Here is a 27,925-nt window from a genome sequence, read left to right as displayed (position 1 = left end):
TATTTTTGTTAAGAATATTCTCAAATGACCTAGAGTGGTGGGAGAAGAATTCTACCAAATTCTCCCCAATATAGAGTGTGAAAGACTGGGTGAGGCCACATACTAGCTTTAGGAGGAAATCTAAGCTGCAGAGGATGAATGACATAGGACTGGCAAGAGCCTCAAATGTGGCCACATGACCACTATCCAACCAAACAAAGAGGGGTAGCCACTGGGTCATTATCAGTCAGGGATCCCCAATAAGAGATGAGCAAGAAAGGAAAAGCAGTTACAAAGGTAGAGATGTCAAAGGCCAAGGTTGAAAGGCATGAGACAAGGCTGGCTGAAGAAAGAAGTGAGGCACGTCCCATCTTTGAAAGCACAGTTCATTTCAGTCGCTCAGTCATGCCCAACTCTCTGTGACCCCATGGACTGCAGCATGCCAGGCCTCCCTCTCCATCACCAACTCCCGGAGTTTACTCAAATTCATGTCCATTGAGTCAATGATGCCATCCAACCATCTCATCCTCTGTTGTCCCCTTCTCTTCCCACCTTCAATCTTTCCCAGCATCTGGGCCTTTTCAAATGAGTTAGTTCTTTGCACCAGTATTGGAGCTTCAGCTTCAGCATCAGTCCTTCCAATGAATATTTAGGACTCATTTCCTTTAGGATGGACCAGTTGGATCTCCTTGCAGTCCAAGGGACTCTCAAGAGTCTTCTCCAACACCACAGTTCAAAAGCTTCAATTATTCTCTGCTCAGCTTTCTTTATAGTCCAACTCTCACATCCATACATGACTACTGGAAAAAACTATAGCTTTAACTAGATGGACCTTTGTTGGCAAAGTAATGTCTCTGCTTTTTAATATGCTGTCTAGGTTGGTCATGACAGAATGTGGTCCACTGGAGAAGAGAATGGCAAACCACTTCAGTATTCTTGCCTTGAGAACCCCATGAACAGTATGAAAAGGCAAAATGATAGGATACTGAAAGAGGAACTCCCCATGTCGGTAGGTGCCCAATATGCTACTGGAGATCAGTGGAGAAAAAACTCCAGAAAGAACGAAGGGATGGAGCCGAAGCAAAAACAATAGCCAGTTGTGGATGTGACTGGTGATAGAATCAAGGTCCAATGCTGTAAAGAGCAATAGTGCATAGGAACCTGGAATGTTAGGTCCATGAATCAAGGCAAATTGGAAGTGGTCAAACAGGAGATGGCAAGAGTGAACGTCGACATTCTAGGAATCAGCAAACTAAAATGGACTGGAATGGGTGAATTTAACTCAGTTCAGTTCAGTCCCTCAGTCGTGTCCGACTCTTTGCGACCCCATGAATCGCAGCACGCCAGGCCTCCCTGTCCATCACCGACTCCCGGAGTTCACTCAGACTCACATCCACCGAGTCAGTGATGTCATCCAGCCATCTCATCCTCTGTCGTCCCCTTGTCCCCCTGCCCCCAATCCCTCCCAGCATCAGAGTCTTTTCCAATGACCATTATATCTACTACTGTGGGCAGGAATCCCTTAGAAGAAATGGAGTAGCCATCATGGTCAACAAAAGAGTCCGGAATGCAGTACTTGGATGCAATTTCAAAAATGACAGAATGATCTCCGTTCGTTTCCAAGGCAAACCATTCAATATCACAGTAATCCAAGTCTATGCCCCAACCAGTAATGCTGAAGAAGCTGAACTTGGAATGATTCTATGAAGACCTACAAGACCTTTTAGAACTAACACCCAAAAAAGATGTCCTTTTCATTATAGAGGACTGGAATGGAAAAGTAGGAAGTCAAGAAACACCTGGAGTAACAGGCAAGTTTGGCCTTGGGAGTACAGAATGAAGCAGGGCAAAGGCTAACAGAGTTTTGCCAAGAGAACACACTGGTCATAGCAAATACCCTGTTCCAAAAACACGAGAGAAAGCTCTACATATAGACATCACCAGATGGTCAATACTGAAATCAGATTGATTATATTCTTTGCAGCCAAAGATGGAGAAGCTCTATACAGTCAGCAAAAACAAGACCGGGAGCTGACTGTGGTTCAGATCATGAACTCCTTATTGCCAAATTCAGACTTAAGTTGAAGAAATAGGGAAAACCACTAGACCATTCAGGTATGACCCAAATCAAATCCCTTATGATTATGCAGTGGTAGTGAGAAATAGATTCAAGGGGTTAGACCTGATAAGAGTGCCTGAAGAACTATGGATGGAGGTTCGTGATGTACAGGAGGCAGTGATCAAGACCATCCCCAAGAAAAAGAAGTGCAAAAAGGAAAAATGGTTGAAAGCACAACCCACTGCTTTTCTGCCTGCCCTTTTCCCCCTTTTGCGCTTTCTCCCTTGTTCCCAACTGACAAACAACTAGCCTAACTTAAAGTTACATCTATCGCAAGGAATGCTAAGAAAAGTGAAAGTGTTAATTGCTCAGTTGTGTTCAACTCTTTGTAACCCCATGGACTATAGGCCCGCCAGGCTCCTCTGCCCATGGGATTCTCCAGGCAAGAATACTGGAGGGTTGCCATTTCCTTCCCCAGAGGATCTTCCCAACCCAGGGATCAAACCCAGGTCTCCTGCATTGCAGGTGGATTCTTTACTTTCTGAGCCACCAGGGAAGCCCAGACAAATGAAACCCAGTATTTCAGTGCCGAGGAATGTTACAAAAAGCTCCTATATTGGGAAAACTAATGTCTCTAAATAAAATTTCCAGTGGTTTAAGCATCTATGTGTGTGTGAGAGAGACAGAGACAGAGACAGAGACAGAGAGAGACTACACACACTTTCAGGCAAATGGGGAGAGTAAATAGACTTCAGTAAAATAATGCAGCCAGTCACTAAAGAGCCCTGGGGGCGGGTGGCAGGGCGCCGGTACTGAATTGTTATATTATCTAAAACACCCAGTTTTCATCAAAAAATTATGAGACATGCATGGCGAATGAATTCACACCCTAGTAGTGAAAGTGTCAAGTCCTAATCCCTGGACCACCAGGGAATTTCCAAATATGGTACTTTCTAAATTAATACAGTAACAATCCTTTTCTGTTATAGATGGAAACCAAAAATCTTGTATTATCAATAAACAGCCTAGGAAACAGATTAACACCAATAACACCAGTCCTGGAAACTGGGTTGCTTATAACTTAAAGAAAGCAAAGCAAGCAAATTTGGGGGTCTGGGCTGTTAAAGTCCACTGATCTATTTCAGTGATCACTGCTGTTTTAATTACTATAGAAAAATGACAAAGAACAGTAAATATCAGCAGAATAATTCCATGATGGTAAACCTTTAGATCTGTCTTTATTACTTTTAATCAAGTTTATAGAACAACAGCAGTTCTATAAATATCATTACCACCATTTTACCGATGAGGAAATTGGGGCTCAAAGTCAAAGTTTTAGTCACTCAGTCGTGTCCGACTCGTTGCAACCCCAAGGACTGAGGCCCACCAGGTTCCTCTGTCCATGGAATTTCCCAGGAGAGAATACTGGAGGGGGTTGCCATTCCCTTCTCCAGGGGATCTTCCTGATCCAGGGATTGAACCTGGTCTCCAGCACTGAAGGCAGATTCTTTACTGCCTGAGCCACCAGAAATGTTTAAATAACATGCTTGGAGCTACATGGCCACCAGAGGGCAGAGCACAGCTGGCAGGTATACGGAGAATGGATACTCCAAGTTGACTCTGAGACCTGAGGCAGGCTAGGGAGTTAACAGCAGGAATGCTGCCCCTTCTAAGTCCAAGCTTCCTGAGCATGGCCTTGGAGGTCCACAGCATTTCAGCTTCAATTTGTCAGATCTCATCAGCTGCTGCTCCCCTACCTCCTGCACGTGCTATGCCCCATGTGATTCCATGTATCACATGGAATCTATCATCTTGTTTCATACTTGCCACCCTTTGGACAGGGCTCTTCCCTCTGCCTACAGTACCCTGCCTATTTACCCGGACCATCCCATTTTCTCTCAACCTGGTCTGACTCATTTGTTGGATCTCCTCAGTAAGGTTCTCTCTATACATACTTCAGTCCATGTAAAATGCTCTTCATTTGCACTGTAAATATTCTTTACATGGTCAGCCCTGCCACAAGACCACAACCATCTTCAAAGCAGTAACTATGTCAAATTCATCTTTTACCCCCAGGTCTCAGCACAGTGTCCTGCACAAGACACTGCACATGAGAAAGAGTAAAAGATGCCTTACCCAGATCTCCTTTACTAGCTAGCATACCCATCTCCCAGCTACTGCCTGTTGGCTGCTAATGGCTCACAGCTGTCCCCTTCCCCAAGGGCTGGAGTCCTGCCAGGGAGATTATACTCTTTTTCCCTCCCAGGGGCAGCCAGCAGCCAATAATTGCTCTACACCTGCCCCTAACCATAACTGGCTAAGGCTAGACTTTCCTAAGACCATATCTTCACTTTAGCTCCTTCCTCTTCCCTACCTTCTTGTCCTTGCTCCCTTGTAAGTTTCTCCTGAGAGGATTCCCTCAACAAATCATGTACATTCAAATACAGTCCCAGATTCTGCTTCTCGCCACCCCTAAAACAACATGTGAAACTTCACTTGGAGGCACACTTTAACAAGTACTTTGGAATAAAATTTCTTGCTAAGCAAATCCATAAATAAGTACAGTGCAAAGCACCTCATTGTCTTACATCTGGATACATTATTCAGCTGTTTATAGTCTAGTCTTCTATTTAGGATGCAGACTTTACAAAGGCATTATTTTCTTCCTTACCTCCCACAATGAGTATTCCTTTGTTTTAGCAGAAATGAAATATGTACCAGCCCTCACCTTGCACCCCTGAGAACAGTAATTTGAAGGCAGTTTTCAGACCTTGAAGTGAAGGGAAGGGAAGTCACTCAGTCGTGTCCGACTCTTTGTGACCCCTTGCACTTTAGCCCACCAGGCTCCTCCATCCACGGGATTTTCCAGGCAAGAGTAATGGAGTGGGCTGCCATTTCCTTCTCCAGGGGATCTCCCCAACCCAGGGATCGAACCCAGGTCTCCTGCACTGCAGACAGATGCTCTACCATCTGAGCCACCAGAGAAGCCTTTTCAGATCTTATTCCTACTATAATCTCACTCAAAACGATTAACAGGATTCTGATTTATCTTAAGTGCTGTAAGCCAGGCAAAATACAATTGTATAAAGGAAATGCCTTCCTTGGGTGAAACTCCTTCTTAAAGGAGCACTGTCGGAAGTCAACTCAACTAGGATTATTTGGGGCTGAGAATCTAAGCCTGTGGTTTGGTGGCTACTTGATTCCCCATTAGGACTTCCCTGGTGGCTCAGATGGTAAGGCGTCTGTCTACAATGTGGGAGACCTGGGTTCGATCCCTGGGTTGGGAAGATTCCCTGGAGAAGGAAATGGCAACCCACTCTAGTACTCTTGCCTAGAAAATCCCATGGATGGAGGAGCCTGGTGCAGGCTACTGTCCATGGGGTCGCAAAGAGTTGGATACAACTGAGCGACTTCACTTTCTTGATTCCCCATTAATGTTCCAGAAGAGCAGGGGGGGCAGGAAAAGTGATTAACTCAAACATAGCCCTTTCCTTTCCTTCTATATGCCCACCAGACATACTTATGCAATGCATGGTCAGTGCAAAGAGCCACAATTGAGTGCCATCTGTGGGGCTATGCAGCAGCTTAAAAATAATTTGAGGCTCCACTTTAAACATATCCACACCCTTTGATCCAGGAATTCTACTTCCAACATCCATATCTGAAAAATAATTCAAAACACAGAAAATGATTTATGAACAAAATGTTCATTAAAGCTCCCTAATAAAAATAAATGAAATCTAGCTATCAAACAAAAGAGGAATAAAGTATATTAATATGGTATTTCATTCAATTATTTAAACATGATATACAGAAAATGTGTATGTTAAAATGTTGTGGAAAAAACAGTATAAAATTAGTTTTATAGCAAGATTGTATCTATGAAATAAAATATATAGAAAATAACGAAAGCCATAAACCAATTTACCGACATTAGTTGCATGAATAACACTGAAGTTTTCTGAGTGACAAACATTCTTTCCAATTTTTTCCATTCTCCACATTTTTTACAGTACACACAGGACGTTTATAATTAGAAAAAACTTCTAAGATTTCAAGGTATTTGTTCCCCATGTCACTCACAAACGATGCAGCTGACCTGAAAAACTGAAACTATGAAAATGATTCTCACTGTTGTTCAAGATGGACATCAAGCAGGGCTGGAAAAAATCCAGAAAAGCACAATATAATCAATTGGATATATAAACCTCCATATTTATAAAGTTAGTCCCCAAAGCACCAAACCTTACAGTTTAAAACAGACAAAGACAAATATCTAAAGCAGTGGTTTCCAACTGAAGGCAATTTTGTTCCCTGGGGACAATGTGGCAATATCTAGAGACATCTTTGGTTGTCACAACTGGCAAGGGGCATTGTTACTGATATCTAGGGGATAGACACCAAGGGGGCTGCTACATATCCTGGAATGCACATATTTATCTGGCCCCAAATGTCAATACTGCCAAGGCTGAGAAATCTTGCTCTACAGGAATGAAACAGATTGATAAGAATCAAGAAGAGTGTGGAAATTGTTGACATTATTCACCCAATCACAAAGTTAAAGTAACAAAGGGGCACTCCCTGTAACCTAAAGGCAATTTTATCAAAAAGAAAGCAGGACTTTAAGCAATGCTTAGGGAACTTAGTGAACTCATCAGCTCAAGAAGTGGAACAGAATGAAAATGTAAACAGGTTCAAGAAGGACTGAGATAAAAATCAGGGAAGATAAATCCATGGTGGTATTTGGAAGTAATCCTTAAGTAAAAGAGCATCTGAAAGTCCAGCTCCCTCAGACTTTCAGGAATACCATTCAGAGCCATTAATGGAGAGAGACGTTTGAGTTAAGCCACTAGTCAGACCAGAGTAGAACACTTCTTTCATCCTTAAGGATCAATTCCTGCCCATGTGGGCAAAGAACCTCCCAAACTTTTCCTTAAATAGAAGTCATAAATATTATAAATGTATTTCTTGAGTAGTCCAGTAACTAAAACCATAAATACTGAACAGAGTAAACAAAAAAATCAGAAGAAAAAGAACATATCCTACATATTTTACTGCTTCTCCTGTGTCTTTAAAAAAGATACCAGAAGTTGAAGTAGATGAACTTTTCTGTACTTTCTAAAAATAAGCCTGCCTTCATCTCAGTCATTTTAAAGCTTGTTTTTAAAAATTAAAAGACACATTGAGTGACTCATGAGTCCCCTGTGATCAGATGAGTAGTCTGGAGGTCAACTCTTTTCCAAAGCTCTCAAAAACCATTAAAGAAAAAAGAAGAAAATACAAATTTACCTAGATAGGTGCCTGCCACTCAGTAAAGTATTTCTATGTCAACCACAGTTATCCCTGTTGCCAGGAAACAAGCTTACCCTCTTTAATGTTAATAGACATGTTAACAAATTTCAAACCTCCTGGGTAGAAATCATCTTGCATGGGAAGGCCACATTGGGAAGGGAGTTTAAGTCAGGGTTCAGCAAAATTTTTTGTAAAGAACCAGATAGCAAATATGTTTGGCTTTGTAGGCCACATGGTCTCTGTGGCAATTACTCAAATCTGCTATTGCAGTACGAAAGCAACCACAGATAGTACATAAACAAATAAATGATCGTGGCTCTGTTCTAATAAAACTTTATGATACTAAAATTCAAATTTAACATAATTTTCACATATAATGAAATACTATTCATTTTTCAAATTCACTGAACATTTCACTAAACCTATAACTAAAAATGTTAAAAGCCATTCTTAGCTCCCAGGCCATACAGAAACAGGTGGCAGGCTAGATTTGGCTCACAGGTCACACCTTGTCAACCTCTAATCTAAACTATAAGAAACCTTTCTTTTAATGATAGAATATTAAAAATTGGAAGCATACAACTGAATTATCACTATCCTAACAACATTCCTTCCTTTCCAATCTCTCAGCCCACTGGTTAATCAGACCTCACTTGAAGGTTTTTAGCTTGGGTGGCCTATTCTAATGGTCCTAGACCCTTTCTAAATTAAAATCTGTTTTGTGTCTTTTAAGCAAAAAGACCTCAGTTCTAATAACTTTTTAAAACTTAGTGGTACATTTTCTTTTTTTCCTTTTTTTGACTGCACCTCATGGCTTGCAGGATCTTAGTTCCTTGACCAGGGACTGAACCTGGGTCATGGTAGTGACAGCACAGAGTCCTAACCACTGGACCACCAGGGAATTCCCCACATTTTCTTTTTAATTTATAACATATATTCAACAATTTCAACTACCCAGATAAATAAGTAGGTTTGGCATCTTAAGAATAAAGAGATATATGTACAAAGCATAAATCCTTTTAAGATAAAATACCATTTGCAAATAAGACCTCTTAAGAATTAAGTAAATCACAACAGCTTTTACTATGAAATACATAACTCTTTCTCTAGAAAGAAACTCAAAACAACTTTAAAAAATAATGATTTTCATTATGTCTTATCTCCTGCTGTGGGTTGCTGCCACATTTAAATTTAGTCACATGTACCCCTAATACATTGACAATAACATCTACCTGATTTAAAATGATCATCAGAATTTATTAGGAGGAAAAATACCTTTATCCCAGATTTTAGAAAGAATAACAGGTCTCACATGAAAGGTCAAACAAATAAACAACCCCAAACTTACTGAGCAAGAGCAAATCCACTGCACATCAACTGTTAGTACTGTATTAATAGAGGGCAGGCACTGCACTGGCCACCAGAATGGAAAAACCAAGTCTTTTGGCTCCCTCAGAGACAGGTCACAAGACCACGTGCGCTAGACACACTGTTACTATGGCTTGGGTGATTACAGCCTAAAGCTAGTGACCAATGATGTATGACAAACCAATCAGAGGGGGGTTTTGGGGTTAATCCCAAATCAATCAAGGTGGCGAGGGTGTGAAGTGGAAGGGGGTTACAGTTAAATGTTCACCTCTGATCAGAGACATACTAAAGGCCAAAGAGTAGTCAGACAGGGAAGTTAACATATAAGGGAAAGGATCAGCACTGACTTTAAGGACAACAAAAAGTGAGAGAAAATGAAACGGCTACAAATTTTTCTCAGGAGAAATGAAAAGTGGCTGGGCAATAGATGCCAACACAGTTTAAACCCTGAGAAAATTATCTGGCCTCCCCAGCAGAGATTCTCAATCCTTATTAAACATTTTCTGGGATTAAAAATCATCTGGGGAGATTGTAAAAATTCCACCGCCCAAACTGCACCCATTACCAATTAAGTCAGAATTTCTCTTTTCAAAGAGCCAACTTTTGGATTCATTGTTGTTCTCTATTGTTTTTGTTTTCAATTATATTAAGCATTCTTTATTATTTCCTTCCTCCATCTTACTCTCAGTTTATTTTGCTCTTCTTTTTTCTATTTTCTCAAGGTGGAAGCTTATTCATTTGTGACTTTTCATCTACTCTTCATATAAGCACTTAGTACTATAAATTTCCCACTCAGCATTGATTTTCTTACAAGCTACAAGTTTTGATATGCGGCATTTTCATTTTCACTCAGGTCAAGGCATTTTATTTTCCTTGGAGACTTCCTCCTTGACCCATGGATTAATAAGTGTGTTGTTTAGTTTCCAAGTGTTTGAAGACTTTCCTGTAGTCTGTTTTTTATTTCTAGTGTGATTCCATTATGGTCAGATAATATACTCTGTATGATTTTAATTCTTTTATATTTGTTGGGGTTTTTTTTTTTTTTTCATGACCTGGGATATAGTCTATCTTGGTGAATATTACATGTGTACTTGAAAAGTAAGTATATAATGCTACTGAAGTTCCCAACTGTAACTATGGATTTATACCTATCAATATTTCTCAGTTACCTGAGAGTTTTGCTTCATGTACTTTGAAGTTCTGTTGTTTGGTGCATACACATTTAAGATTGTCCTGTCTTCTGGGTGGATTGACCCTCTGAATCATTATGTGGTGCTCCTTTTGTCTTTTGTAGTTTTCTTTTGCTCTGATGTTTAATTTATCTGATATTAGTATAGCCACCCCAGCTTTCTTTTGATTGGCATGTGCATGGTATGTCTTTTCCCACCCATTTACTTTTAAACTACCTGTATTGTTGTATTTAGTTCAAACAGTGTGAAATGTGTCTACTCCATTTTGTTTGGAAGAGGAAATTTGCTCTCTATATTATTTTTGCAATTCCTCTCTAAATTTAGACATATTATCTCAAAATCTCTTATTTCAAAATAAAAAATGTGACTGCTAAAAACTTAAGTATACGATTAAAGGGGCATTTTATTCATGTCCCTAACATGATGGGAGAGTATTAAGAAAGGAAAATCAACCTGAGAGATTTTCACTTACTGCATTCTCTCAGAACAAGAAAACAAACAAGTAAAATTTACAGGCCTAGAAGTAACTGGGGGGCTGATCCCTTATCTGAGGGCCATAAGAAGGAAAAAGTCAGTTGGTAACAAGGATGCATCTATTTTTCCCTAAAAGATAAATATCCACCACACCTGGTGCTTATTCTTGGGTCAGGGGAATTGTTTTTCCCCAATACTTGCATTTTCCAGTTTTTCTGTTATGGATTTGTTGTTTTATTACATATTAACATTTTCAAAAGTTTAACAGAATTTAAAATGTACAACTTGAGAAGGAATAAAAGTCTAAGTAATTAGTTATACCACTTGTTAATTCTGTAAAAGAAGTGAGTGAGAAAGCTGGAAAGTACTGACTAAAATGTGGCTTTCTGAGAATTAGTTGAGTTCAGTAATTTATGCCGTTCATGCTTCAGTACCCCAGGAAGCCAGATTTGGATACAGATAAGTAGTCATTTGAGACTAACAGCAAAATTTACCCCTGAACTGTTTTAAACACGACCCAAAAGAACCACTAAAAAGATCTAAGATGAGGACTAGAGAGCATAGATGGAAACTATCTGCTCTTGGCCCTTAAAAAAAAAAAAACAAAAAACAAACCTCTATGTAAACTAAAAGCATCCATATAGGAATATGAATCACAGAAAGAGAAAAGGAAACAGGTTTTTCTTCTCTATCCATCTCAGTACAATTTTAATTATTACAAGGAACAGTGTTTTACAAAAATGATGGACAGATAAAAAATAAAACTCTCAAAAATCTGAAATAAAGGCTTTGGTGTTGTATGTGGAAAATGACTACTTTGTCAAAAATACCTGTGAACTCAGACCATGATCGACTGTCATAGTGATGAAACTTTCCTGGACACTGAGACTCAATATTTTCTTATCTGAGAATCTGCAGTTTAATTTCATCCTTCAAGATCAAAGGTATGTAAGTTAACTTGGTCCATTGATTTGATCAATCTATGGAGAGCTGCCAGGCAACACAAGTCTACAGAATAACTCATCAGTTTATAATGCTTAAAACACTTTGGGCAAAGTGTTGAGAATTGAACAGAGACTAAAACACCCAAAGACACTCACCAACCAATATATCTTTCTACACATCTAAATCTAACCTCTATTTGACCATGCCAGTGACAGGGAGCAACTATCTAATAAGGCAATCCATTTTCATTTTTAGACAGCTCTAAACAAAGAATAGCTTTCTGTGACTAGAAAAAAAAGTCTGCCTTTATACTAAGACTTGTTTGTGTTAACAGATTCCAATCTCTCCCTACCTTTATTCCCAGATTATCTCTTGCCTTACATCATTTTTCTCTGTGTGCTGTGCTTAGTTGCTCAGTTGTGTCTGACTATTTGCGACCCCATGGACTGTAGCCTGCCAGGCCCCTCTGTCTATGAGTATTCTCCAGGCAAGAATACTGGAGTGGGTTGCCATGCCCTCCTTCTGGGGATCCTACCAACCCAAGGATCAAACCCAAGTCTCCCACATTGCAGGCAGATTCTTTACCATCTGAGCCACCAAGGAAGCCCAAGAATACTGGAGTGGGTAGCCTATCCCTTCCCCAAGGGAACTTCCTAACCCAGGAAGGAACTGAACCGGGGTCTCCTGCATTGCAGGTGGATTCTTTACCAGCATTCTTTACCCAGGAAGCCCTCATTTTTCTCTTTTTAATACCTAATCTCTTTCCCTTCTTTTGGAAACTTCTCAAAATGTAGTCTATGGTCTGTCTTCCTTTCCTGGCTCTCAGTCACTCCTCAATTGGCTTCTATAGAGTTCTTGGAAAAGTCATCAGTTTGTGCAGTCTCAACCCCCTTCTCTTAAGTATCTGTATGTTGCATTTGACATATGATTGTTCAGTCCCTCCCTCCCACTTTCCCTCTTGAAACAGATTCCTTGGTTTCCAAAGGCTTTTTTCCAGGTTCCCTATATTGCTCCCTCATATCCTTTTCTTCCTCTAACCATCTTGTAAGTGGTGGTGTCTCCCCAAAGTGCCCTACTACATTAAACCCATGTCATGGCTCGCAGAATAGAAAGAGGCATAGGAGGACAGAGGAAGGAAAGGAAAAGATAAAAAAAAAGAAAAAAAAATTGACCACCACCATCCTCCTACACACATCCCCAACCCCCACCAACCAGACACATCAACCTGAAAGATGATCAACAACAACACCATTATCTTTTTTCTACTGGTTTTCTCCTTTCTAGTGGTTTCATTTGGCACCCTCCACTCAGCTACAAAATCTAGAAAACATTCCTTAACTCTTCCTTTCTCTCATCCTAGCACATCCTCATCAAACCCTGCCAAGTTAACCTCTGAAATAATCTTCTAAATTAATACTCCTATCCCATTTCAGCCTTCATTTTCCTAGCTTGGGACTTAACCGTCTCCTGAAACTGCAACAGCGGCTTCCTAACTTGTCTTGGGGCTCCTGATCTTGTTGTCCTCAATTCACCCTCTACCCAAATGCCAGAGACTTACCTGAAACACAAACTGGACCATGCCCCCTCATTGTTGAAACTTTAATGGCTTCCCTTCGCTCCTAGATCTTTATTAATGTCCTCATCAAGGCCAACAAGATCCTCCAAAGTTGAGCTACACCTACTTCTGCAGCTTTATCCCTCAACACACTATGCTCCAGTTTTATGCTCAAACAATGCTGAACCTCTGTAGTTTCCACACTCACATTGCATCTCACCCCTTTGCTTTATATAATTATACTATCTCTTCTGCCTGGAAGGCTCTCTTCTAACCTCCTCACTTTGCAAACACATAAACTCATTCTCATAAGGCTTAGCAAACATGTCACCTCTTCTAAAAAGCCTCCCTTGTCTGATTCACCCCCTTGACAACTGCCGCCAAAGCAGTATGCTCTCAGAGTGGGCTGTGTACAGCACCATCGCTTACATAAGCTATTTTGTAGTCACCGGTACATGTTTAAAAATCTCCAACTAGAATATGAGTTCCTACCAAGTATGGGTGGGTTTTTAAAGAAATTTATAGTTGAAGTTATTGTTTCTTTAGCTCTTTTAAAATAAACTTTACAGAGTGAAGTAAGCCAGAAAGAAAAACACCAATACAGTATACTAACACATATATATGGAATTTAGAAAGATGGCAATGACGACCCTGTATGCAAGACAGGAAAAAAGACGCAGCTGTCTATAACGGACTTTTGGACTCAGAGGGAGAGGGTGGGATGATATGGGAGAATGGCATTCTATCATGTATACTATCATGTAAGAATTGAATCGCTAGTCTATGTCTGACGCAGGATACAGCATGCTTGGGGCTGGTGCATGGGGATGACCCACAGAGATGTTATGCGGAGGGAGGTGGGAGGGGGGTTCATGTTTGGGAACACATGTAAGAATTAAAGATTTTAAAATTAAAAAAAATAAAAAAATTTAAAAAAAAACTTTAAAATCACTCTAAAATGATTCTCACTGGGAGTAAATGTATTTGCTGGTGGCTAATTTGGACAACTGTTCTCACTTTGAGGTTTTAGATTGTAAGCTAACTTTGGAGAAAGTTCATTTCCCTCCTTCTTCATTGACACTTTCCATTGAGAGTGGCTTCCTCTCAGCATTCTCAGTCCCATTCCACCAATAGGGATAAAAGTACAGCTGCAGACAGTAAACTTCACACACACACACACACACACACACACACACACACACACACACAGACACACACACACACACACACACACCCCAAACAGTTTCTCTCTGCTTTTCTGTCTGTCACTACAAATGGAAGTAACATCTTTTTCAGTCTCTGTTCATGAGCAACCTCTGACTTTGCACAGCCAGGGATCATTTCTTTCAATCACAGAGTGTTTTGATTTTCCATTATCTACAGAAAAACAATTCTCGGCCATCTCTACATTCTTCTGGATCTAGAGTCCAGTAGGTCAGTAACTAGAAGCTCATGACCAATAATCTTCACTTACTATTTGATATGTTTCTGGTCCAGAGATTTATCTTTTCTTCATCACAGATTGTGTCTTTCTAATTTTTTATTTTATCTATTATCACTTTATTTAGACAGGAAAAATGGGTGTGAAGCATGAAAGCAGAGTCATCTTGACGAAAGCCCTTAGGTTTAAATGTTACAAGTACAACATAATCTTTTGGAGCAGGGGTCAAATGCTCTGGCCTATAGGCCATATCTAGCTCACTGCTGATTTTTGGTATAGCCCTTGAGGTAAGAATCGCCCTTACATTTTTTAATTGTTGAAAAAAAATAATATTTTATGACATGAAAAATTCTTATTTCAGTGTTCATGAAACAAGTTTTACTGGAATACAGCCATGGCCATTCACTTCTTCTGTTCCAGTTATCTACTGCTATGTAACCACTATAAAATGCAGTGGCATAAAGAACCATCATTTTATCATCTTACAAATTCTGTGAATCAGGAATTCAGGTGACACACAGTAGGGATGCTGTTTTTCTACTCTATGATGTCTGGGACCACAGCTGGAAAGACTCAAAGCAGCTGGAAATGATCTAGAGGATTCTTCACTCAGCTAGCCCCTTTGACAGAGATGACTGGGCTTAGCAGAAACTACCTCTGAACTGTCTACACAAGGCCTCTGCAGCATAGTAGCCTCGGGGTAAACAGACTTCTTACATGGCAGCTCAGGAGTCCCAGCATAAATATTCTAATGAACAAAGCAGAAGCTACATGCTTTTTATAACAGCCTCAGGATCACATACTCTATCACACTGGTTGAAGCATTCACAAGCCCACCCAGATTTAACTGGAAGGAGATATAGGCTCTACCTCCTGATGAGGGTAATGTCAAAGAATCTGTGGCTACATTTTTAAATTTCCAGTTATGCTCATCACATCACTTAGTAGCAAGGATCCAGAGTTAAAGGAATTCCCTGGTGGCTCACACAGAAAAGAGTCTGCCTGCAATGTGGGAGACCCGCATTCAGTCCCTGGGATGGGAAGATCCCATGGAGAAGGAAATGGCAACCCACTCCAGTATTCTTGCCTGGAAAATCCCATGGATGGAGGAGCTTTGATTTAAAATGTGAGGCACATTCAGAACATCCAAGTACCCCCCAAAAGCCAACTTCACGAAAGGACTATAATCACGGCTCTGACTTGTGAAAAACTTAATACTTTCTTGTTTCTGATCAGTCTTTAACCCTGTGAATACAAATGATGTGAATATACAGAACACATGAGTTTTTAAATGTTACAGAAGTAACTGAAGCCTTTAAGAAGAGTAATCTGCATTTGTCTGATAGCACAAATGGTCTCAATTCTCCACCTTCTTTATCTATGCTCTTTCAAGGTGATTTTGAAGCTCCCTCCCATTCCTTGAATCTGGACTGGCTTTGTGACTAGCCTAGGCCAGCAAAATGTAGCAGAGGTGATGCTATGCCAATTCTAAGCCTCAAGAGGCCTTGCTGCTTCTATTCAGTCTTAGAAACCTGCCCAGCTATTATGAAAACAAGCCTGGGTAGACTGCTGTAGGTTAAGAGATGGATAGCCCAATACTCTTACCCTCCACCATTGTCCCAGTTGACAGTCATAGCCAACTTGAGAAACAGAGCTCCCTGCTGACCTATAGTTGACAACAGGTATAAAGGAGACCAGCTAAGAACAGAACTGGTCAGCTGAACCCAGCCCAAATGGCCAACTCACAGAACAAATAATCATTACTACTTTGAGCCACTAACTTTTGAAGTGGCAAGGTATACAGCAAGAGTTAACTGATAGAATTTAGAAGTCAGTTTTTAATGATTAAATATAGAATAGAAATTTCATTACATACCACAACCCTACTATACTGACACTTTAGACAGTAAATACTTCTCCAAAGCAGGCACTACTGTTGGGCTCCACTAGAGAAGAGTACTCTAGAAGGGTACTCTTAGCTAATGCCAAGATCACAGAGGGAGTCAACCATCTGATCCCAAAGAAGAAATTTGTAATAACGGCCACACAAATAGCAAATGTCACTCTATATGTAAGTCTCTCATCCTACCTGATGCCAAGGCAGGTACCTCTTCAGACCAGAGGCAGTGGTACCTACAATAAGCATTTAACTAGTTAACATGGCCCACACCCCTAATATCTCACCTGAAGAGAACTCAGCATTGCTGCTAGAACCCCTATTCTTTTTATTTATAATCCCCATCCTCTATCTGCACACTGTTACCCTTCAGTGTACTCCAGTAAAGACAGGGCAGATACCAACTCAAAAGGTTAATTACACAGATGTATGTAACTATGAAGTAATTAAAAACCCAAATATACCAGAATTCACACATTCAATTATAGGCTGACTTCCAAGAGATCCTCTGAAGCAAACGCAATTCTTCAAAACACTTAGGACATTTTTTTATTTGAATTTGCTTTTTGTCCCTTTGGCGTATCATATTTCTTTGAATAAGGTCAATGGAAGCAATTTTTCTTCCTTTGAGAGTGAATTTCACTTTTGGAAAGAATCAAATGTTATTCAAAATCTATTCAAATGGGCATGTGATGGAGGTATGTAAAACCAGTTTTAGTCAGTAACAAGCTGGGAAAATAAACTGTAAGACTGATTTACAATTCCAATTCTACTGTCATTAGCGGCAGTTAAAAACTCTAAAAGCGTAAAACATTCAATGGCTCCCTACTGCTCACAGCACAAATTTCAGACTCCCAGGCTTAGTATCCCGGAGAAGGCAATGACACCCCACTCCAGTACTCTTGCCTGGAAAATCCCATGGATGGAGGATCCTGGTGGGCTGCAGTCCATGGGGTCGCTAAGAGTCAGACAGGACTGAGCGACTTCACTTTCACTTTCATGCATTGGAGATGGAAATGGCAACCGACTCCAGTGCTCTTGCCTGGAGAATCCCAGGGATGGGGGAACCTCGTGGGCTGCCGTCTATGGGGTCGCACAGAGTCGGACACGACTGAAGCGACTTAGCAGCAGCAGCAGCACTCTTAGTATCCAAGGCATTCCACAATGTGGCTGTGGGTCACCTTGCCAGTGTTATTTTCCTTGCACAGTCTCTTCTCTAGGGAAGATGTGCCACTCATTGCTCCTCACTCACATGTCCTGGTGCTTTCCTGCACACATGCATCTGTTCACACTCCTTCCCTGGACCATCTTCTATGTCCAAGTCATCTGCCTCTGTATCTGATATAGTGCCCAACCTTGTAAATGGGAGAGGGGAGGAGAGGGTGAGATGTATCGGAAGAATAACATGGAAACTTACATTACCATATGTAAAATAGATAGCTAATGGGAATTTGCGGTATGGCTCAGGAAACTCAAACAGGGGTTCTCTATCAACCTAGAGGGGTGGGATGGGGAGGGAGATGGGAGGGAGGTTCAAAAGGGAGGGGATATATGTATACCTATGGTTGATTCACATTGAGGTTTGACAGAAAACAAAATTCTGTAAAGCAATTATCCTTCAATAAAAAAAATAAATTTGAAAAAACTGAAACATTTATTGAATGAATGAAGTGAATAATCAATTCTGCATGTGGTTTATTAAATGGCTCCAAAGGTAATTCTGAAAAGGAGAGCCTCAAAAACATTATGAACAAGGGAGTGTCTCCAACATGCATTTTGAGAACGAAGTTATGAAATGTCAGAATAACAACTGATTTATAGTCAAGCCTAATGACTGCCTAAGAAAGCCTAGTGAATCAGGTACTGAGCCAGAAATGAACTAAAAATTCCAGGCTACCCCAGACTATCTAGACCACTGATCACAATGCCATTGTATTTAAGAGAGCAGGCCTTGGGGCTCTGGATTTCTTTGGGATTCTCTCTCAAGAATATCCAAGTTAAAAACAAACATTATTTTTGGAAGTGAGATTGCTGGATCACATGGTAGCTGTTATTCTTAATTTCTGAAGAATCTGCATACTGTTTTTCATAATGGCCGCACCATTTTACATTCCCACCAACAGTGTGGGAGTAAAGAGTTCTAATTTCTCTACATCTTCACCAACACTTAGCTTTTTTATATATAATAGCTATCCTAATAGGTGTGAGGTGATATTATGGTTTTGATTTGCATTTCTCTGATGATTAGTGATGTTGAGCACCTTTATATATATATATAGACACACACACACACCTGTTAGCCATATATATCCAAAATAACTGAAGTCAGAATCTCAAAGAGATATTGGCTCTCCCATATTCACTGCAGCATTATTCACAGTAGTCAAGAAATAGAAAAAACCCAAATGTCCATTTGACAGATGAATGGATAAGGAAAATGTGGTACATACACACAATGGAATATTACTTGGCCTTAAAAAAAGAAGGGAATCCTTTCATTTATGACAACATGAATGAACCTGGAGGACATTATGCTAAGTGAAATAAGCCAGGAAAAATACTGTATGATTTCATTTATATGAGGTATCTAAAATAGTCAAACTCACAGAATCAGGCAGTAGAATGGTGGCTGCCAAGGACTGTGAGAAAGGGAAAATGGGAAATTATTATTCAATCAGTGTAAAATTTCAAAACTGCAAGATGAATTAAGTTCCAGAGATCTACTAGGGTAAATCTCATGTTAAGTGTTCTTATCACAAAAAAGAGGCAAAAGGAAACTTCTGAAGGTGATGGATATGTCTATTACCTTGACTGTAGTGATGGTTTCACAGGTATATGCAGAGTCCAAACTCATCAAATTATATACAATGGAAAGTGTGGTTTTAATGTATCAGTTATACTTCAATAGAATTGCTAAAAACACATTTGATAAGTCATGATTATGTCATAAATTATTATAAATGACTTTGTAAGAATTTATGATCTCCTTCCTCCTCTGATGAAGTTATGCCCAATAAAATAAGCTGAGAATATTTTCAAAGCATTTGTGTGGTGAAATTAGTTTAGACATATCAAGTTAAATCATATGAAATTGCCATTGTTGAAGGTAAAAATGTTTGAGTATCAGCAATATCATATTGTTCAATCTGATACTGCAGGATCTTGCTCACAAACAAAAAAAAAAAAAGAAAAGAAAAGGCCCTATCCTTTGTTTCTCTTTCTTTGTCTCCAATGCTCTCACACACTTTGAAAAACCTTAATTTCTATGAACTTTTGAGGACTTATAATAAACAAAGAAAGAATGCAAGAAGCCTCACCTATACATATATTATTTCTTAGTTCAAAACACCTAGTTTCCTTTAGGAGTTGTATTCCAGTTACCAGACTCAAGGTAATTGGCCTGTGAGTCCCCAGTGGGGTGTTAGGTCTCTCCACCTACATCTCGAATTTCTAGGTCAGATCTGAGCATCCTCTTCCCATGTTCTATTTACACACCGCAAATAGGCCATCACACCCAGGATTCCTAAATGTTGTTTAATGTAAGATGAGGTTGTCAACAAAAAGGTGTCTAATCATTATTATTAGCGTGGGCTTGGGGGTGGGGAGGAGATGATTTTATTCTCATTTTTGCTGCTCTTCCTGCCCCAGCATTGCAGCCAGCTGGCTAGACTATTGTTTCTGGATCACCTGTCAGTCAGAGCAGGAGAAGAAGCCTCAGAGACAGGATTTCTAGCCTTGCATCTGTGGCTGGAATGCTGAGGCAGTTTTCCTCCATCTTCCTGGACAGCAGCAACAAGACCCTGTGAGGAGGCGCAGGTGCTGCAACTAACTGGCACATTCCCAAGCCACAGTCAACACCACGTGCTCAGAACAGAGGCTCAATTTTAATCCTTCTGAGACACTATTTCAGGAATCAGCCAATACATGGGACATGTAATCAATGTGATGCTTTTGTGTACTATTGCGGGTCTTGAACTTATGAATTTCCTGCATAGAAATTTTCCCAAGACAAATATAAATACAATCTCTTTTTAATGGTAAATGTTATTTCATGAGAAACAGTGAATACATAATTTCAGCTTCAATGGTCAGAAGATCCTGTGCTTTCAAGTTTACTGATAGAAATGCAAAACAGGGACAGCAGAACTCCATCATCCCACCTCTGTTCCCTCAGTACAGTATGTTTTATTCTTTCAAAGGTTTTTGAAGAAAATAAGATCTTTCATCTAGTGTTTTAAATAACCAACTTTCTCTATTTCCCCAAGAAGATTATCGCATGGTCTAATTAGGTTTCCCCTTAGGAAACATCAGCCCTGACATGCAAAGAAAGATAAAACAATGGTGGCAGATTGTGAAAATAGGAATATTTTTTACCAATTGAAAAACTATAAAACTCAAAAGTGCCAAAATCACTCCTAAGCTGTTAGCATGTGAAATATCAGCAATTCACAGGCGGGAGTAAAAGTTGATTATTTACTGTTTTCCCCACGTTCTGAATTCAGAACCCCACATTCCTTTGACAGTTGACAGCATCCTAACCACCTAAAAAGAAGTTCAGAGGGTTCCACTGCAGACAGTATAAATGATGTTTGCTTTTGCATAATCTGTCTCAGAAGTAAACCAGAAAAGGAACAGAGTTTCACAAGTTCACTCTTACAGAGTTCATCAAAGAACTCAATAAAAATTTGATGAACGAACCTGGGCTGGAATTCAGGAAATCTGGCTGTTACATCAAATTTTTAGTCCATTATAACACTACTTTTATGACACTGGCTTTGTAATAAGTTTTATTCTGGTAAAGCAGACTCTACTTACAAATTCTCCTGACAATTCTTGGGCATTTATTCTTCCCCAAATGTAAATCTGATCGTGACTCCTTAGTGTAAAACCTTTCCATTGATCCCCTATCACAGGTTCCCTTGCAGGCCTCCACAGGCCTAAAGTTCAGTAGAGTGGAAAGTACAAGTTTAGGACCAATAAAAGCAGAGTACAGTCAGTGCCACCACCAGAGAGCCTCTTTCTCTGCCCTAGTTCCTCACCAGACTCATTCACTCCTTCAAAACTAAGTGTTGAAAAATGCTTAACAATGGTTTTGCAGGGGTGCTGTGTCAGGACTTCCCAAGACCACCCCAAGTTCTGTGATGCACTAGGAAGATTCACAGAGCTCAGCATATAACCACTCATCCCCTATGATTTATTACAGTGAAGAGATACAAAGCAAAATCAGTGGACTGAAATACAGGGAGACCAGGCACAAACTTTCAAGAGTCCTCTCCCAGTGGAGTCACACAGGATACATTTAATTTCCCTAGCAACAAGCTGTGACAACACACATGAAATGTTGTCCACTAACGAAGCTCATTAGGGATTCAGTGCCCACAATTTTGATTGGAGGTTGACCACATAGGCACCCTCTGATTAGCAAATATAAAAATTCTAGACCTCAAGAAGGAAAGCAGGTGTTCAGCAGAAACCACATTGTTTGTATAAACAGTTCAGGCACACTGGGCCACCCTTCTCAGTTCTGGGAATGGTACTGGTGCGAATCCCCCTGAAAACCAAGTTCCAGATGCCAGCAAAGGGACCCTTCCCAGTCAGGCCTGCTTTGACAACACTTTTTCACACAAGTGCCAATCATTACTTTTTCACACAAGTGCCAATCATTAGCCTGGGTTGGCATCAACATGTCCTGCCCAGGTGTAGATGGGGTATAAAACCATGAGTGTCTTCTGAGCAGCATGAATGGAGGAACACCTACCCTTTCCCACTGGCAGGAAGGACTGCTTCCTGGGAGAGGCAATGCCTAAGCCAGGTCTAGACACGTGACAGATACTGTGGTGTGCCTAGATTTAAGTCCCAACCATGTGGGTAATCCTGGCAAGTTAATTATCTAGACTCAGGTGAAGGAAGTGAGTTACCCACATGGACTAGAGCTATTTGTATGGTTTTCAAACCTCTTGCCAAGCCCCGAGGCCTTGCAAGAAGTGGCACCAACCTACTTCTCCAGCCCCACATGTACCCCTCTGCCCTTCAGTCTCTATGATCCAAACATCCTGCCCTTATTTCAGTGCCTGGAACGTGCTCCTTTCCACCTCCAAGGCCCTTTACATTCCACCTTCCTCCACCAATTGCTGGCCATCAATCTTCCTATCTACTTCACACAGCTAACTCCTACTCATGTCAGATTTCAATCCATGAAGCACTTCCTCAGGGTAGCCTTCCCTTACCTGCCCCAGAGTAGGTCAGAACCCCTGTCATTTGCTTTCCAGCACTAGTAACTCCTCCTTTATTACTCTGAGCAGATTAAAGTCCATTAAAAAAAAACACTTATACACTTCAAGAAGGCAGAGATGGAGCTTCCCTGGTGGCCCAGTGGCTTGATCCCTGGTCAGGGAATTAGATCCTACATGCCACAAAAGTTCACCTACCACAACTAAAGATCCTGCCTGCCACAACTAAGACCCAGCACAACCAAATAATCAAAAAATATCTTTTGAAGAAATCAAGGCAGAGACTTTGACTATGTTGTTTACTATAATAACCCCTGAGCCTAATAATGACATCTATCACATAGTGGGCACTTGGCAAATGTATGAAAATGAAAGAGGAATGAATGAGGGCTAACTCTCAGTTCATGCAGTCTGGGTAAGGGCAATCTCTGCCTCGCTTCCCAACACATACATATCTCTTGAGTCTAAGGCACATGAACCAGGCTAGATCAACAAGTCATTCAAGGGTTTTGACAGAAGTACTGGAAAACAAGTAATGCATCTGCTGCAGACAGCCTGCCTGTGAGTGAAACTAAGAGGAAAGCAAACGTGAGAGGAGGATCAGGGATGTGATGAGTGAGAGAATGCAGCCATTTCTAAAGGCAGCCATCCATCCATGGGGTTATTCATAAACCAGTAAACTTTCTTTTCCTTTGTTAGGCTAATCTGAGTTGGGATGATGATACATGTAACTAAGAAACCTAATACAAAAATAGGAACAAGAATTAGACATGCAGTTGGTCCCAAAGAACGAGAGAAAGATCATCAACAAGCCTAACATCAGCTACTGGCCAAGGGAATCCTTTTTGTTCCTAAACCATGAAAAGGTTTGGTTCTGGTGCTGGAAGAAAAGACATTGGCTGGGAAAGAGAGCACAGGCATTCCGGCTGCTCATAATCCTAAAAACCTCCCTGTTCCTCTCCCCCGGGATAAAAAACTATTTGCAGCTATGACAGCAGAATCACTTCCTTTCATCTATGAAAACTCACAGAAACCAGACCTCTGAACAGACTGGAGAGAGGCAAAAATCTCCCTTATTTTCAAAGGGTATAATTATTACTGATAAAAAAACTTGAATCTCACTCCAAATTAAATTCTATACCAGATTAATAAAGCACTAGTTGGATAAGTACTTGAAAAAGAAAATATAATCACTAACACTCAGCACAGACTCTCTAAAATCATGACACACCCAACTTACCCCAGACTTCTTTCTGTTCCAGTCACTCAATTCATTTATTGGGATAATTCTTTTTAGGTAGAGTATATGTGGCGTAGCTGACAAAGGCCATCAGGATTTTCCAGTTGATAAGACGGAGAATCCTGCAGACAGGCAAACCTGAAACATGTCTCATGGTAGGACACAGAGCTATGCCCTTGGCCCTGGCTGATCCAAACTTTGATCAGTAATGTAGATGAACCTAGGATTACTGACATAGGAGGGGTAACATCAGAGGAAAAGGGAAAGTCAAAAGCTAATATAATAAGCAAAAAGAGGATGAAATTGAATGAGAACATATGTAAAGCCACTGAAAGTTTTTAAACTCTTAAATACAGGATATATTCTAAATACAGGATGACAGATGTTCAGTTTTCTATGTCAGCAAATACCCCAAGGTGATGCAGCTACTCAACTTGGGCTGGATTCAAAAATATATCATCTACCTCAGTTGGACAACAACAGGACAAGCAAGTTCCAGTCTTGAGTATCACAAAGAAACAATAACCAACAAAAGTGAATCCAGAGAAGGGAACCAAGATTAGGAAAAAGGTTTGGGAATCATGTCACTCAAATGACAGTTGAAAAGGTGAGAATGTAAATTGATACAGCCACTTTAGATAGCAAAGACAGAATCCTATAAAACTGAAAATATCCATATCCTGTGAGCCAGCTAATCCTATTTCTAGATGATATATTCTGGAAAAACTCTCACAAATTTACACAATTACCAGTACAAAATTGTTTATAACAGCAAATTTCAGTAAATCTTTAGGCTTCTTCTGTCAATAGGAGAATGGCTAGATAGAATAAGGTCTATTCAAACTGTGAAGTATCCTTTGCAGCTGCTAAAATCAGTGATGTAGGTGTAAGTATAAATCAGGATTGGATAAGTTTGCCAAATTAATGAAAGGAACCTAAAATCTCAGTGGCTTAATACAGCAAGTCTATTTATTCCTTACACTACGTGTTTAAAAAGTGAATTGGCAGGAAAGTCCAAGGCTTTCTCAAACCCAGGCTGACAGGGAGACCCCATCTCTATTTGTCAGGGGAATGAAATATGGTAATCTCATACTGGCTCTTAAAACTTCCATTTGAAAATGCACCCATTACTTTTATTGACATTTCATTGACAAAAGAAAGTCACATAGCCACATCATCTAATTTCAAAAGAGGCAGGACTACCGACCAAATGCCCAGATGGCAGACAGCCAAATATTTTATGTTTTATATATATAATGACTAATACAATACACAGTAAATGGGAAGATTAATACAAAACATATGAAAATATCTAAGACATTTGCTTTATGGACAAAATATATAGACATATCCATAATAACACCATTTGTGTAAATTAAAACAAGTCTATATGTTGTTTATATATATATATCTATGTATGCATGACACTGAGAGGGAGGATGAAGACACTAGAAGGGGTGATGAAAGGAGAAATAACCATTTCTGTAATGCTTTAATTCTTTTACTTAAGAAAAATATGATAAAATCATGAAGTGAAGTGAAAGTTGCTCAGTTGTGTCTGACTCTTTGCAACCCCATGGATTATACAGTCCATGGAATTTTCCAGGCCAGAATACTGGAATGGGTAGCTGTTCCCTTCTCCAGGGGATCTTCACAACCCAGGGATTGAACCCAGGTCTCCCACATTGCAGGCGGATTCTTTACCAGCTGAATCACCAGGGAAACCCAAGAATACTGGAGTGGGTAGCCTATCCCTTCTCCAGCGGATCTTCTCTACCCAGGAATCAAACTGGGGTCTCCTGCATTGCAGGCAGATTCTTTACCAACTGAGCTATCAATCTTAATTGTTGATAATTTTGGTTGGTTATATTATTATTCTTTAAATTTTCCATGTGTTAAAAATCCTTGACATAAGCTGTTGAAAGAACCACTAACTTTTTTAGCCTGGGGTCACAGACGGGAGAAAGGGAAAGTAGGAAAATAGATGGCTTTAACCATGCTGGGTGAAGGAGATTTGCTTTGTGCAGTAATGGAGAAGCTAGGAATAATGGTGTGAGACCCTAGAAGGCAGATCTTGGCTTGGGAATAAAAAAATGACCTATCATGGAAAGATAAGTGAATAGCATCAAAAATGTATGGAGGAAAAATATATATATTCTTTGGGGGAGAAAAGTGGTAAAGAGTCAAACAACTGTCTGACAGAATATCGTGGAGAGGATTTTTGCACTGGGAAGGTACCTGGATTTGATGATCCCCAAAGCCCTTCTAGTTCTCAGGTTCCATCAAGGTTAGGTAAGAACCGCACAGTTTAGAGCTCACAGACTCTGGAAAATTCAACAGTTATCTCAAGACAAGCTTTAAAAAATAATGCAACAATCCAAAATCAATATAGCCTTTCATGGTTTTACCTGGGAATATTTCACAATCAATGAGGAATAATTCACTTAATTGGGCCTGAAAATTATTACAGGTCTGGGGAGGGGGGCAGGGGATGTTCAGGAACTATACTGGCCTTAAATAAAACTCACTTTAATTCTCATGCCTTGGTTGACTTTATGTACATAATTAACTATTGCCTATTTAATCACTGTTTCTGTGACTTACTGTTTTTCTAAAGTACCAAAGTCAAATTGCTCTGATAGTGAACGAGATCTCCACAGAAACATGCCACTGAAATGAGCATTACTGTGTAAAATGAAAGAGTTAAAAAGAAAACACACTCATTATTCTAACTAGTTGCTTTGGCTACTACCAAAAGAAAAAAAAAAACACAAAAATCTTAGCAGTGAAAAACAGTTATCATTGACCTGAAAAAATGAAAATTTAATCAGTGGAAAAGAGTATCATTGACCTGTCCTTGTATAAGGAGGGCCAGTCTGGCATAAAAACAGTGGGTCAGAACTCAGGCAGCTCCCTGCTGCTGCCCTGTTCTCAGACAAGAAGATAATGAATTTCAGTGGGAGTAAATGAGACAACATGCTGTACCTGATGATTTTCTTTCCAAAAGGTACCATATCTTTTGTGTACCTACAAATTTTATCTACACATAGTTAATATACATAGTTAATACAGGCCCAGAAGATTATGAGTTGAGCAGTCTTTGCATGTCTGGAACCTGACGGATCTGAAGAGACATCTGGGAAGCCCACTGTGGTTTTTAAGGAATGTTATGTTTCCACCATAAAAATATTGAAGGTGTGCTGCAACATAAAAACTTGTGCTTTGCCCATGTGTTTTTGCCCTTTTAGGATTTCCTTCCTGCAGTAATTCTGTACTACCATAACAAACAATAGGAAATGCTTGCATAAAAGTAACTTATTTAATAGTTTCTTCCTATTAAATCTCACAATTAACAGCAAAACAAAATAGCTCAGAAGACTCTGATTTATTCCCAAGTTAATGAGGTTAGTGTGGCTTGAGCACTACCTTCTTTTTGGACCAATATTTCTGGCTGTGCTGGAGCTCCACCAGACCTAGACCCACTCTCACCAGAAATATTGTATGAGAGGAAAAGCCTTAATATGCTGAAAGAGCAGCTGGCGAGACCACCACAATGCCTTGCAGGGACTCAGGTCTGGCCCTAATCTATAAGCAAAAGCTGCTTACTCATCCTCCATCTCCCCAGCCTAGCTTCTCCACCCTTCAAGTGCAAGCACTTATATCCCAAGAGCAGTGTATTTATCCTTGGAAGACAGGGTCTGGTGATAAAATGGAAGAATGTAATGTTCGGAATAAGAGAGTGTGGGGAAACTAGAGACAAATGGGGGAGGGAGTAGGAGGAGAAAGGAGTTGATGAATGAAGTCCTGAGGGGCAAAGGTTACTGAAAAACAGCAGGTCAGAAGTAAGAGAATGTGACAAAGAGGCAAGGCCAAGGAAAACAAGGAGGTCAATGATATGCTGCATGAGGACAAAGAACTGTGCTTCCGGATGAAGTTACCATATATGCCTTGCAGAAAAGTGTCTTTTTCAGGAGGTGATGATTCTGCCAATAGTGCAGCTTCTCTGCTTACACGTAGAAACTTTTGTCCACTTAACTACACCAAACACTGCACGTTTGAAACTATTATTTCAGAGATATAAATACTTTGGGGAGTTGAGGAAGCCAATTGAAAACATCATTTAAAATATCAGTTAGACTTCTGGTTGCAAGTAAGATGGAATCACCATATTCACCTTTCTGTCCACTGAAAGCAGCAGCTATAAAATCTGCACAGAATGCTTGGGCACCTGTTACAGAATTCCTTAAAGTATATT

The 27,925-nt window shown here is 40.0% G+C and overlaps 2 protein-coding genes across 2 annotated transcripts in view; both read right to left on the bottom strand.

Annotated features, from left to right (window-relative positions):
* The window catches only part of JADE3 (jade family PHD finger 3), a 78,079-nt gene extending 69,369 nt beyond the window's left edge, over positions 1–8,710 (bottom strand). The window contains exon 1 of the mRNA XM_052663794.1: positions 8,679–8,710. The gene's annotated coding sequence lies outside the window, so the exon portion shown is untranslated. The remainder of the gene's footprint in view (positions 1–8,678) is intronic.
* Positions 1–27,925, bottom strand: part of CHST7 (carbohydrate sulfotransferase 7) — a 520,876-nt gene that overhangs the window by 40,985 nt on the left and 451,966 nt on the right. The window lies entirely within an intron of this gene.

Source organism: Budorcas taxicolor, chromosome X (assembly GCF_023091745.1).
Source record: "Budorcas taxicolor isolate Tak-1 chromosome X, Takin1.1, whole genome shotgun sequence".
Taxonomy (NCBI): Eukaryota; Metazoa; Chordata; class Mammalia; order Artiodactyla; family Bovidae; genus Budorcas; species Budorcas taxicolor.
Note: the sequence above shows the minus strand (reverse complement) of the source record. Positions and strands in the feature narration are given on the sequence as shown.